The following is a 12,629-nucleotide window of genomic DNA, read 5'->3' on the forward strand; positions in this document are numbered from 1 at the left end:
CACCCAGTGCCTGTCTCACCTCCTCCCTAAACTCAAACTTGCAGTCTTCCTTTTTCAACTGCCGCTATTTGATCCTTGGCTCTGCCCTCACTCTCTTCCTCTTCTTGATCTCCAATGTCATCCTACAGACCACCATCCTATGCTGCTTAATTACACTCTCCCCTGCTACCACTTTGCAGTCTTCAATCTCCTTCAGATTGACTCTTCTGCATAGGATGTAATCTACCTGTGTGCATCTTCCTCCACTCTTGTACATAACCCTATGCTCCTCTCTTCTTAAAATACGTATTTACCACAGCCATGTCCATCCTTTTGGCAAAATCCACTATCCTCTGACCTTCTTCATTCCTCTTCTTGACACCATACCTACCCATCACCTCCTCATCTCCACTGTTCCCTTCACCAACATGCCCATTGAAATCCACTCCAATCACCACTTTCTGTCCCTTGGGAACACTGTTCATCACTTCATCCAACTCACTCCAAACATCTGCAGCACAACAATATCTTTAATTATTATTTATTGATATTTTTGTTTGCTGCTTTATCAATGCGCGCCATCATTTTATGAGTTGTTTTCATGGACGCCACAATATTGTTTCTTGTAGTGACAACTGTTGTTCTTATACTTGGCAGTGGAGTGAAAGTAGGTTAAAAGAAATGTGAGTGAAGAAGAGTTAAACCAAGACATTGAAGCTACACTTTGACAAAAAATAAAGCAAATGAAAAGGAAGTTAAAGCTACTTTGAAAAAAAAAAAAAAAAATGACGGTTGAAATACACTTACAATATGAAACACATTTTTAAAAAATATATTATGACCTTTATGAATATATTTTAAAATATGTTACAAAAAACAATGATATATATATTACCATATCTTGCAGTGTATTGAAATGTTTTGAAAAATATGTAAACTATTTTTTAATATAGTAATATTTTTTCAGAAATAAAAAATGTTCTTATACTGAATTAGAATGAGACATTGAGAATTTTATTGAAGAGTATAAGCATATAAAACATAGATCAATAACCAAAGAAAAATCATAACTAAAAGTCTAAATGATCTGTCAATAACAGTTAAATCACAAACCAAAAATCAAAGACCAAAATACCACAAGCAAGTTCATTAAGTGGGGAAAAAGTTTCATCATGTGAGTCCCACACCAACACCATTTTTATCCAATCTCAGATAGCAGGAAGTGTACAACGCTGACCTTTATACGCTTGACCCCTAGTGACACGCACAGTCTGAACCTTGACATTCTCCATAGCAATGACACAGCAACCACCAAAACAAAAATGCACAGAATGGTGGCAACAAAGGTCAAACAAAATGGTGTAGAAATAAAATTTTAATATTTTGTACTTTTTTAAATTGACATAAAATTAAGGTTAGGGTTTTATTCTTTGATAAATATTCAAAAAACCTAAATAAATTAATATATTGTTAAAAAGGGATCACAAAATGCTATAATAGATTAAATTCCAAATCATAACAATTTCTTAATGCTTTTTAAAATACTAGGAACAATATATTGTAAGGTAAGTTAGAAATCTATAGCAATATATTTTAAATGTACCGATGTTTTGAGTTGGCAGAAAAAGGCAAAAAACAAAACAAACAAAAATAAAAATAAAACAAAATCACCAAAACCCAAACAAGAGGCAAGAATCACAGTCAATAATCAGGCAAGTCGAAAACCAGACACAACACGAAAATATTCACAAGAGAATTCAAAAAGGTACAGACGGTTTTATCCACTGGTTGGATAAGACTCAGGGCAAAAGGCTGACCTTTAATCCCATCTGCTGATGAATTCAAGGTCACAACCCCGGAGACCACGCCTCTAGAAATGCAGGATGTGACCCTGGCTATGCCATACAAAAATGTCTTCCAAAACAGGAAAAAGCTTTAAGACTTCAAATTTTAGCCCTAATCATAACAACTGTAAATGCTAGTTATAATATATTGTACAATATATTATTGAGGGCGGCACGGTGGCGCAGTGGGTAGCGCTGCTGCCTCGCAGTTGGGAGACCTGGGGACCCGGGTTTGCTTCCCGGGTCCTCCCTGCGTGGAGTTTGCATGTTCTCCCCGTGTCTGTGTGGGTTTCCTCCGGGCGCTCCGGTTTCCTCCCACAGTCCAAAGACATGCAGGTTAGGTGGATTGGCGATTCTAAATTGGCCCTAGTGTGTGCTTGGTGTGTGGGTGTGTTTGTGTGTGTCCTGCGGTGGGTTGGCACCCTGCCCGGGTTTGGTTCCTGCCTTGTGCCCTGTGTTGGCTGGGATTGGCTCCAGCAGACCCCCATGACCCTGTGTTCAGATTCAGCGGGTTGGAAAATGGATGGATGGATGGATATATTATTGAGATTATAATTCAAAATATTTTTGTAAATTTCCAATATTTTAAAAATACTGTATATTAATGTGATATTGGAAATATCATCCAGTAGATACAGTATATCATAGGTGCTTCATGTGTTGAGGCACGTTACAGTCTAAATCACTCCATGTCACAACACAAATTCTAAATCTATTATTATCTGAGTACAAGTAACTAAGTTGCGCATTGAACTGTACATACACTGACAGGGCTACCATCTTGAACGAACCACTGTAGTGCATTACAATTATTAAATGTTAAGGCATGGATGGTTTATCTTGGGTCTGGATGCATATGTGGCATATTGTGTCTTATACACAGTATGAAAATATTTATTACAATATGGTAAGGGAAAATATTTTTCCTTATATTTTGGGTATAAGCTTTAAAGCATATACTGTATTTGAGTTACATGTACAGTAGTATATGTTCCATTATATTTAGAGATATGTCCACATATTTTTGGTTATGTTGCAATGTAAGTGCACACAGTATCAAATACAAAATTCTAACTACAACAGAGAGCAAAAACACAATGTTAAGATACCACAAAAAATGGGAACACTGAAGATTATTAAGCTGTGCCATTGTGGATTGATGTTGTCTGTCCTGGCCACTGGAACCACAATCAATTGACTGTCTCTAACACTACTCCATCAAATGAAATCCAGAACAACTGCCATCTTCACCATTGCTTCATCAATGTTGATTGAAATGTTTCTTTCTCATAAACTCTACGTTGCCTAGAGGGGGCTGGGTGGTCTCGTGGCCTTGGAACCCCTGCATATTTTTTTTCTACAGCCATCTGGAGTTTATTTCGTTTTTTCTTTCCGCCCTGGCCATTGGACCTTATTTTTATCCATCTATCCATCCATTTTCCAACCCGCTGAATCCAAACACAGGGTCACGGGGGTCTGCTTGCTGCTTGCAAATATTGAAGCTTTAGGAGAACACTGATGTGCCCTTCAATCACTTTGGTCAACAAAGGACGTCATCATCATAAACATAAACCTTTTTATAAAGTAACTGGCAGATATGTTGAAAACCAGTCATTATCCTGTTTGTAGGTTAAAGTGGCTCGGAAGAAAAATGGCAAATACAAAAGTCATTGTATGATAACCTTCTAATACCTCTAAATCTAAAATTTTTTTTTAGAAATGCAGGATGTGATCCTGTCTATGGCATACAAAAATGGCTTCCAAAACAGGAAAAAGCTTTAAGACTTCAAATATTAGCCCTAATCATAACAATGTTACCCTGAGTACTTTTTGAAACTCATGTTTTCAAGTAAAACAAAGAGAAAAACTTTTATTATATAACAGAACCAAAAAGTGACCAACGCTTTACAACAGCAAAAAACAATGAGAAAAATGTCAATGGAAAAAAGGGAATAATTTCCCATAATTCACATGTCAGTTATCCAGTCATTTGTTTAAAATATGCAAAACACATGCTTCTTTGCCAAAATATTATAAAAACTCAGCACACATCAAAATGGGAAACTAAAGCCTCAGGGGATTTACCCCACCCATCTCCTCATTCATTGGTTAAGAGTCCTGTCTTCTATTCAAAAAGGCAATTGCATGACGCTTTAATTTCTTGTTTATGATGTGTGTTGGCTTTCCCGGAAGTTTGTATTTTTTTTAATTAATTTTATTGTAATCATTCGGTACATATAGATCAAGTTTTTTACAAAAAATAGGATTGAAAACAAATCAAACCCCACCCCTGAGAAGGAGAGCATGGCCAAAGGAGTAATACTTAAGGCTTGTAAACATGTTTAAATTATTGAGTTTAATAGGGCAAAAAAAGATAAATGGAGAAGGAAAGGAAATGCGGAAATAATTATTTCTTCTTATTCTAAAATATTATTGATTAGGTACTGCCAAGTTTTGAAAAAAATCTGTACTGATCCCCTAACTGAGAATTAGATTTTTTCCAATTTCAAATAATGTAAAATATCGGTTTCTCACTGACTTATTAGAGGAGAGTTAGGATTCTTCCAATTTAACAAAATAAGTGTGCGCGCCAAAAGTGTAGTGAATGCGATCACAGTTTGCTAGTCCTTATCCATTTCAAATCCATCTGGAAGAACGCCGAACACAGCTATTAGTGGGTTAGGAGGGATTGTGACACCAAGGCTGTCTGAAAGGCACTTAAAATTTTTGGTCCAAAATGTTGTTAATTTGGTGCAGGCCCAAAACATGTGACCCAGTGAGGCAGGAGCTTGGTTGCAGCATTCGCAGGTTGGATCTTGCCCTGGAAACATTTTGGACAGTTTTAAGCGAGACAGATGAGCTCAATATATAATTTTGAGTTGAATAATTCTATGCTTTGCGCATATGAAGCTCGAGTGAATTCTCTGCATTGCTACCTTCCACTCCTTTTCTGATATATTAATTAAGAGATCTTTTTCCCATTGTCCTCTTGGATCTTTGAAAGGAAGGGACTCTAATAAAATTTTATATATTGCAGAAATGGTGTCTAAGTCCTCGAAGTTGAGCAATATTTTTTCCAGCATGGTGGAGGGTACGAGATGAGGAAAATCGGGCAGTTTCTGTTTAACAAAGTTTCTAATTTGAAGATAGTGAAAGAAATGTGTAGCTGGAAGGTTAAATTTGGAATATAATTATTCGAATGATGCAAAGATATTATCTATATAAAGATCTCTGAGCAATTTAATCCCAAATCTTTTCCAGATATTAAAAACTGGATATGTTTGCGAGGGTTGAATGAGATGGTTCTCTTGCAGGGGTGCCACAGATAGACGATTTTCCATTTTAAATTGCTTTCTAAATTGGTTCCATGTTCTGAGTGAGTGAAGCACAGTTGGGTTATTAGTATATTTGCGATAACTCGCATTTATTGGAGCGCAGAGCAGGGAATATAAAGAAGTGCTGCAGGAGGAAGTTTGTATTTAACGATATTTTAGCAAAGAAGTACTTCTTTTGCACATTTTGACTGACTGGACCACAGACATGTGAAGTATGTGATGCAAGTAACCTAAGTTTTTTTTTCTTTTTTCCTGGGATTTTTTGAACCTCATTCATTGTACAGAATTGCTCAATATTGGCTTGTATTATATCATGAATGTTTTTTTCTGCATTTTGTTTGAAAATATAAGTGTAAGAAGACAAACCTTTTAAGTTAATGTTAATGGCAAATTCACATACATTTTTGCTTAATTTATTTAGAATGTAAGTTTCATATATCAATATAGATAATTAAAGATTTTGTTTTACTCCTATAAGCACGATTATGGAGTATTCTTAATACTCTGCTGTATTCCTGTATTTAGACAATAGAACGATCTGAGATTGTAGGTAGATAGCTAGACAGAAATATGAACTGTTAGACAGAAAGGTATAAAGGGAAACGGTTTTCTAACCATGCATACAGTATGTTATGTACTGTATGTATGTTAAACCCAGGTCTTTCTGTTTGTGATAACATATAGAAAATTAGGAAATGTAACCAGGACAATTAAGTCTTAAACGAAACATCATAGACAAGATCTTTCATGTTGATGTGTATCTATATATATAATTCACTAAGTCCATGGCAAGCAAGATGCACGCAAGACAGACTCCGCCAACTCACAGAGCCCCGCCCACCAACAATTCACTAAGCAGCCGACCATGGCACGCAAGGCAGAGACCAGCCCATGGCAAGCAAGACGTACGCAAGTCCATGGCAAGCAAGACACACGCAAGACAGAGCCACGACTGCCAACTCACAGAGCCCCGCCCACCAACTCTAAGACAATGGGATACGCACGACAGAGCCCCGCCTGCCAACTCTAACCCTCCTCCCGAGTCCACCTTTGCTCTCGAGGCACGCAGCACCTCACCAAACACCGCCTCAGTCACTTTTTTCTCTGCTACAGTCCACATGCACCTCTGAGCCACGTTGACTTTTCATTGTTCTTTTCGGTTCCAGCTGCTTTTCTATATATAATCCACCAAGTCGCCCGACCATGGAATATGCACACACGCAAGACAGAGCCCCGCCCACCAACTCTAACTCTCCTCCAGCGTCATGGGATACGCACGACAGAGCCTCATGTGCCAGCACGCAACACCTCACCAAACACCGCCTCAGTTGCTTTCGTCTCTGATACAGTCCACATGCACCTCTGAGCCACGTTGACTTTTCATTGTTCTTTTCGGTTCCGGATGCTTTTCTATATATAATCCACCAAGTCATCCGACGATGGGATATGCACGCACGCACGACAGAGCCCAGCCCGCCAACTCTAGCACTTACTGTCGCCGGTTGCATTAACAAGCCACCTTTGTGGTGTCACATGCATGTACTTACACTGACGAAAAATATGATAGCTCTTCTTCACGAACAAGATTTCGTAAGACTGGAAAAACAGAACACCTGCAACATTACCTTCACATTGTTTTCCTTTTATTTCTGATCCCGTTCAACAACTATATGGCGACATCGACTTCTCAACTGTGACTCCGGAACAACTCAGTACACGAGCTATATTAAGCGTCAACAACGAAGACTCCTTAATCAACAAGTACTGAAACTTATCCCTACCGACAAAGTAACTTTCACCAGCGTTGACTCCATCATCACAGACGATCCCGCACATCAACTTTCATTCCCCGAAGAATTTCTTAGAAGTCTTACTCCCACTCGCATGCCTCCTAATAAACTCAAACTTAAAATTGGTTCAATCGTCATGCTTCTCAGAAACATCAAGCCAGCAAGAGGTTTCTGTAAAGGCACTAGACTGACTGTTACCAGCATTCACCGCAATGTACTGGAGTGTAAAACTATCGCAGCTGCTACCTCACAAACTGTCCACATTCCCCGGATTTCCCTGACCCCATCAGATTCAAATTTGCCTTTTACTTTTACACGCATACAATTTCCTGTTCGATTGGTCTTTGCAATGACAATTAATAAGGTGCAGGGACAAACTTTCAAAACGATATGCCTGTATCTGCCAAAACCAGTTTTCAGTCATGGACAATTGTATGTTGCTCTCTCCAGAGTTCCATCTTTTCATTCACTCACAGTCGTATCCTCAAACCCACCCCATTTGGACAACTGTGTCTTTTAGGAAGTGTTCACCCATCAATACGTAATTATGTGGCGTATGCTACGCCGTGGGTTGGCTAGTTATCAATATTCCTTTTTTATTTTTTGTGTAAACTTTTAAAATGAAAACACTTAAATTGTGGAATTTTTTGCACACAGGTCATATGAATTGCTCAAACCTTTCTGGTAGCTGCATTTTGAACTATTTTGGAAACTCTTGACAAACACAGCCACTATATGATGAAAAAATGTTCTTGGCTGTCACTACAAACAGTAAGTAATATATTAAAAAAATACAATTTTTGGGTGGAACATTCCTTTAATCTGCTCAAATTCTTTTTCATATTGATTCATGCTTCATGGAATCAGTTTAGTGTATTTTAAACAAAATCTGAGTTTGTCAGAAGCTTTTTGTCCATAGTTTGTACATGTTTATCATGGAAAGTCATTTAACTGTAACATGGATATGTTCAAAATAAGCCACATTAGAAGGAAGTCAGTTCTGGACAGGGCTGTGGTCGTAACATGTACACATATTTAGAAGTCACTACACTCTGAATGAAAAGTTCAATTTCTTATAATGTTTCACTCTGCCTGTAAATTCTGGGTGGCCTACCAGTTCTCCAGTGTGTTACAATACCCCTAAATAACAGACACTGGGAATTTTCTCTTGCTTTTTTGGCAACATTTCCACTAATTTTATGTAAGGGCAGACAGACGAACAAGTAAGTAATTTGTCTAATGATCTGCTGCATGCCCACAAATTACCTACATAACTCTAACAATGCTTTCTTTTTTGAATTTCCAATTCAGTGTACCATATGTAAGCCAGTTAATTGTATTGTCATGTCACAGTGCTCTGCTCCAAAGTCTGATCTTGATTATTTATGATATCTAACTTCTCATAATGTTATGTATACATTATTATAGACTTGTTCTTGATTTTTGTGGCACATTCTTTTTCACTTCAAATATCAACAGATCCTTTGATCTGACAAATAATAATTTATTCTTTCAATTGCTGTAATTCTGTATGCTTACTTTCTAGCACCATACTCTATATTGGATAATCTCAGGACAATGTCGGGATTTTAAATTTACTTCTCTCTCAACACCTAACAATTTTGTTTTTATTGATTTGCTTACCAAGAGCTGTTTCATCTTTTACACTTGTCAAAATGTATTCTTCAGTTTAAGTTATGAAACATAATCTTTTCAATATTATTGTGGCAGGCGGCCGGGGTCCATGCCCAGCTGGGATGCTCTTGCACACTATATCCAGGGGGAGCAGCCCTAGACAGTGCAATACCTACCCCTGGACGCTAGATGGCCACCCCCCTGGGTTGGAGCAATGCCTCGATTTCTCACAGGGCTCCATGGGAATTGGAGTTGGGTGCAGCCCTGTTGGGTCCCACAGGCACCGCCACGGGTTGCTGTGTTTGGGACTCCTGAGCCCATGTGGGCAGCATACTGTATACATCACACCTGGAAGTGCAGCTGGAACTCGGTGATCAAGCACCTGGAGCACTTCCGGGTGAACTATAAAAGGAGCCAGCGACCACCACTCAGCGGCCAGAGTCAGGTGGAGGAGGACAAGGTTGCCTGGGAGGAGTGGTGGTGCCAAGGAGAGGGGTAAAGGAAGAGTGCTTTGTTTACGTGTGTGCTTAGTGCTTGGGACGGTGTTGTGGCTGGGGGGTTCATGGGGAAGACATGCCCTCCAGCTGAAGAAAATAAAAGTTATTTACATTTTACACGAGCCTCAGTGTCCAATCTGTGTCGGGTCGGGCGCTATATAGCGTCTTCTTACAATATATAAATTGTGTAAATCCTCAGTGATCCAGGGAAACAATATTTGATAATGGCATTTGATATATTTAAATGCACATTGAAAGCTCTTTTTTTCAAGAGCTGACATTGCCCTTAATGAAGATTCATAGTTCATGAAAAAGTACTCACTGTGTTCTTTCTTTCTCATATTATAGGTATACATTCAAGTGTAGCTTCAATATTTATTTTTTCCTGTTTGGCTTTGAGATGACACCATGGTACAGTAGATAGCAGTGCGGCCTCGCAGCTCTTGATCACTGGTTTCTAGCAGGAGCTCATTCATTTTCTTTGTGGAGTCACTCAAAGGCACCATTCTCAACACACTTATTCCAGCATGTTAGTCATGAACAGTAATAACATGCATTGAATTTGCAATTCTATCAGATGAAGTATCCAACCAACACTATAACCTAATAAATAAAAATTTAAATAGAAAAAAAACATAAGGAATTAAAATCCTGATAGAGGAAATACTAATCACATCGGGGGCCCATTGACGGTGACACAGAGGGAAGTAGATAGATAGAATGAAAAGAAAGATAGAAAGAATGTTACTTGTCCTGGGGGGAATTTGGCTTTTTACAAAAGCTCAATAAATAACTAATATTATGACAAACAGCAAACCCCTCTTAAATATACACCAGAATGACTGAAATGAAAGGAACATTTGGATGTGGAGGTCCCAGACACAGTGAGGCATTATGCAGGCGTATTGCTGTTGGTATAAAGGAGCCCCAGCAGTGTTTCTTGACACACTTCTGCTGAATGATTTGTTGGCTGAAAGTCCTCATTGTTGGTGTGTCAGAGAGGGGATATGCAGCATTGTTCATAATGACACTAAGCTTTGTCTTCATGTTCTCCTCCACTACTACCTCCAGGGAGTAACTTGAGGCTAATTTCAAATCCATTTTTTTCACAGCTGTACATCCTACCAATCTTGATCTCCTTGTATTTGTCTTTTCTGTTTTCTTTACCATGATCCTTGGATTTTTCAGGATGGCTATATATCAATTAACTGGCAGGTTCCTTTCTTCTTGTTGTATGTGACAATGTCTGGATGGCTGATCACTACAGCTCAGCTAGTCTTGAAGGGTACATCCCATGTAATGGCGCAGTCTTCAGTATTCACAACTTTCTCAGGATTTCATTACACGTGTTACCAGCTGTTAGCAAATCATCCACACTTTTAAAAATAAATGTGCCAGAGTGGCTCTTCAGAGGGATGCCACAAGAGAACAATTTTTGGTTTCCAAAAGAACTATCTTCATAAAGGTTCCAGAAAGAATCCTTATTTATTTAGATCTGTAACAGGCTCCATACAGATAATAGCCATGCATAGGCTGTAATAGATTTGTGAACTAATGGGTCAAGATTTTAAAAGAATTCCTGTTTACAATAACACAGTGGCTTTCTTAATGTGTTAGTGTCCTGTTAGGTAGCACACCATACAATAAAGATTTCAGGTTTTTTCTACATATTAAAGTTTTTTAAAGCACAAATAACCAACTTTATATGCAAAGAACCCTGAGGAACCACACAACCCAGTACAGAACCATAAGGTGCCATTAAAGAACCTATATTTTTTTAGAGTCTAGTGAAAAATTATTATTATCATCACCAATATGCAAAATAAGATTCAAATGAGAAGATCAAAGAGTTGCACACACCACGCCAGACAGAGCTGCCTTTCAGTTGTGTGAATTATGGTTACAAGTCTGACTCTCCAGAGGTATTACATACAAACGTAAGGCTCCGCACAGACAGTGCCTTAGGAAGGAATCACATTGTCCTACTGATATTGGCTTAAAAGTTCAATATTTAAAAAAAAAAGAAAAAAGTTTGATTTTTTTTATTACATAGACATTTTCACAATGAAAACACAATATCCATCCACTTTCCAACCCGCTGAATCCGAACACAGGGTCATGGGGGTCTGCTGGAGCCAATCCCAGCTAACACAGGGCACAAGGCAGGAAACAATCCCGGGCAGGGCGCCAACCCACCGCAGGGAAACACAATATAAATGTTTTAAAGCTATCATGACCACCCTTGTGCCTGATGCCATCAGAATAGGTGCCAATACCCATCACCTGATACCTGCATTAAAGCATGTTTAAGAACTGTATGGACATCTATTATTGCATGTTGACTCCAATTTAAAATGACATTTTATCTCTTTTAGGAAGTGCATGTTACTTTATATCCTAAAACATTCAAAAAAGAAAAGTGTGCACTCTTAAAAATAATGGTTCTTTAATGACACGTTACTGGGCTGTGTGGTTCCTCAAGGACCATTTGTTTGACAGCAAGCCAGTTCTTTCTTTGCATATGAAATCAAATCTTTGGGCTTTGAAAAGGTTCCAAAAATGTGGACAAAAGAGAAATGTTAATGTATAGAAGGCTGTCTAGCAAGATATTGACAGATCAAGAATACCTGAACTTAGCCTGTGTTACTGTATGCAGGAAGAGTTCTTTCAAAATCAATAACTCATTGATATTTCACAGTCTGTTATGATTTAATTATGGTAATTTATGGAATCTTTTACAGATGTCATTAAATAAAGGTACTTTCTGGTTCTTCATGTGAATAACTCTTTTGAAAACCAAGAGTGGTTCTGCTATGACACTGCTCTGAAAAATCACTTTGGCACCTTCACTTTCAAGAGTGGCTTACCTATTTTAAAATGCGGGTTTAATCTGATATCCTTTTTTACGTAGCGCTTAATTCCAGATAAAAAGTATTTTGAATGATATGCTAATAGCTATTACTTATTTTTTATAGTTTGCATATATTCGTTCTTTGGATGAAAAGAAATGCAACAATTGTTAAGGTTACACCGCTGTTAGGCACGGAAAAATGGAATTGAAAAATAATACTACATTGCCACCTTGTGGAAATGTGATGACATTGCTTCATATAGCATGGAATTTAATGTTATTGAAGGGTTGTTTAATACTGCCATTTACATCAGATACTTTTGTAACAGTCATTTGATTTTAGGAGAAACAAGGGAAAGCCCATCGAATCACATTTAAGAATTTGATGACAGCTAGTACTAATATTTAAATCATAAACGATCTTATTTATACGATCTAGTTACAGATGTGAATAACGTTGAAAGAAAGAAAGAAAGAAAGAAAGAAAGAAAGAAAGAAAGAAAGAAAGAAAGAAAGAAAGAAAGAAAGAAAGAAGCACTTACTGCCAGTGTCCATGGTTGCTTAAACAGAGTTTTTTCAAAGTATAGTGTTATTGATAGTATTATGTTTAGCATTTCCTTATTTCAAAGATTAATGTTCTTGTAATGAATTAATTATACATTACTTGAGTCACACACATATATAAATATGAGTGTGTC

Source organism: Erpetoichthys calabaricus, chromosome 6 (genome assembly GCF_900747795.2).
Source record: "Erpetoichthys calabaricus chromosome 6, fErpCal1.3, whole genome shotgun sequence".
NCBI classification, from domain to species: domain Eukaryota; kingdom Metazoa; phylum Chordata; class Cladistia; order Polypteriformes; family Polypteridae; genus Erpetoichthys; species Erpetoichthys calabaricus.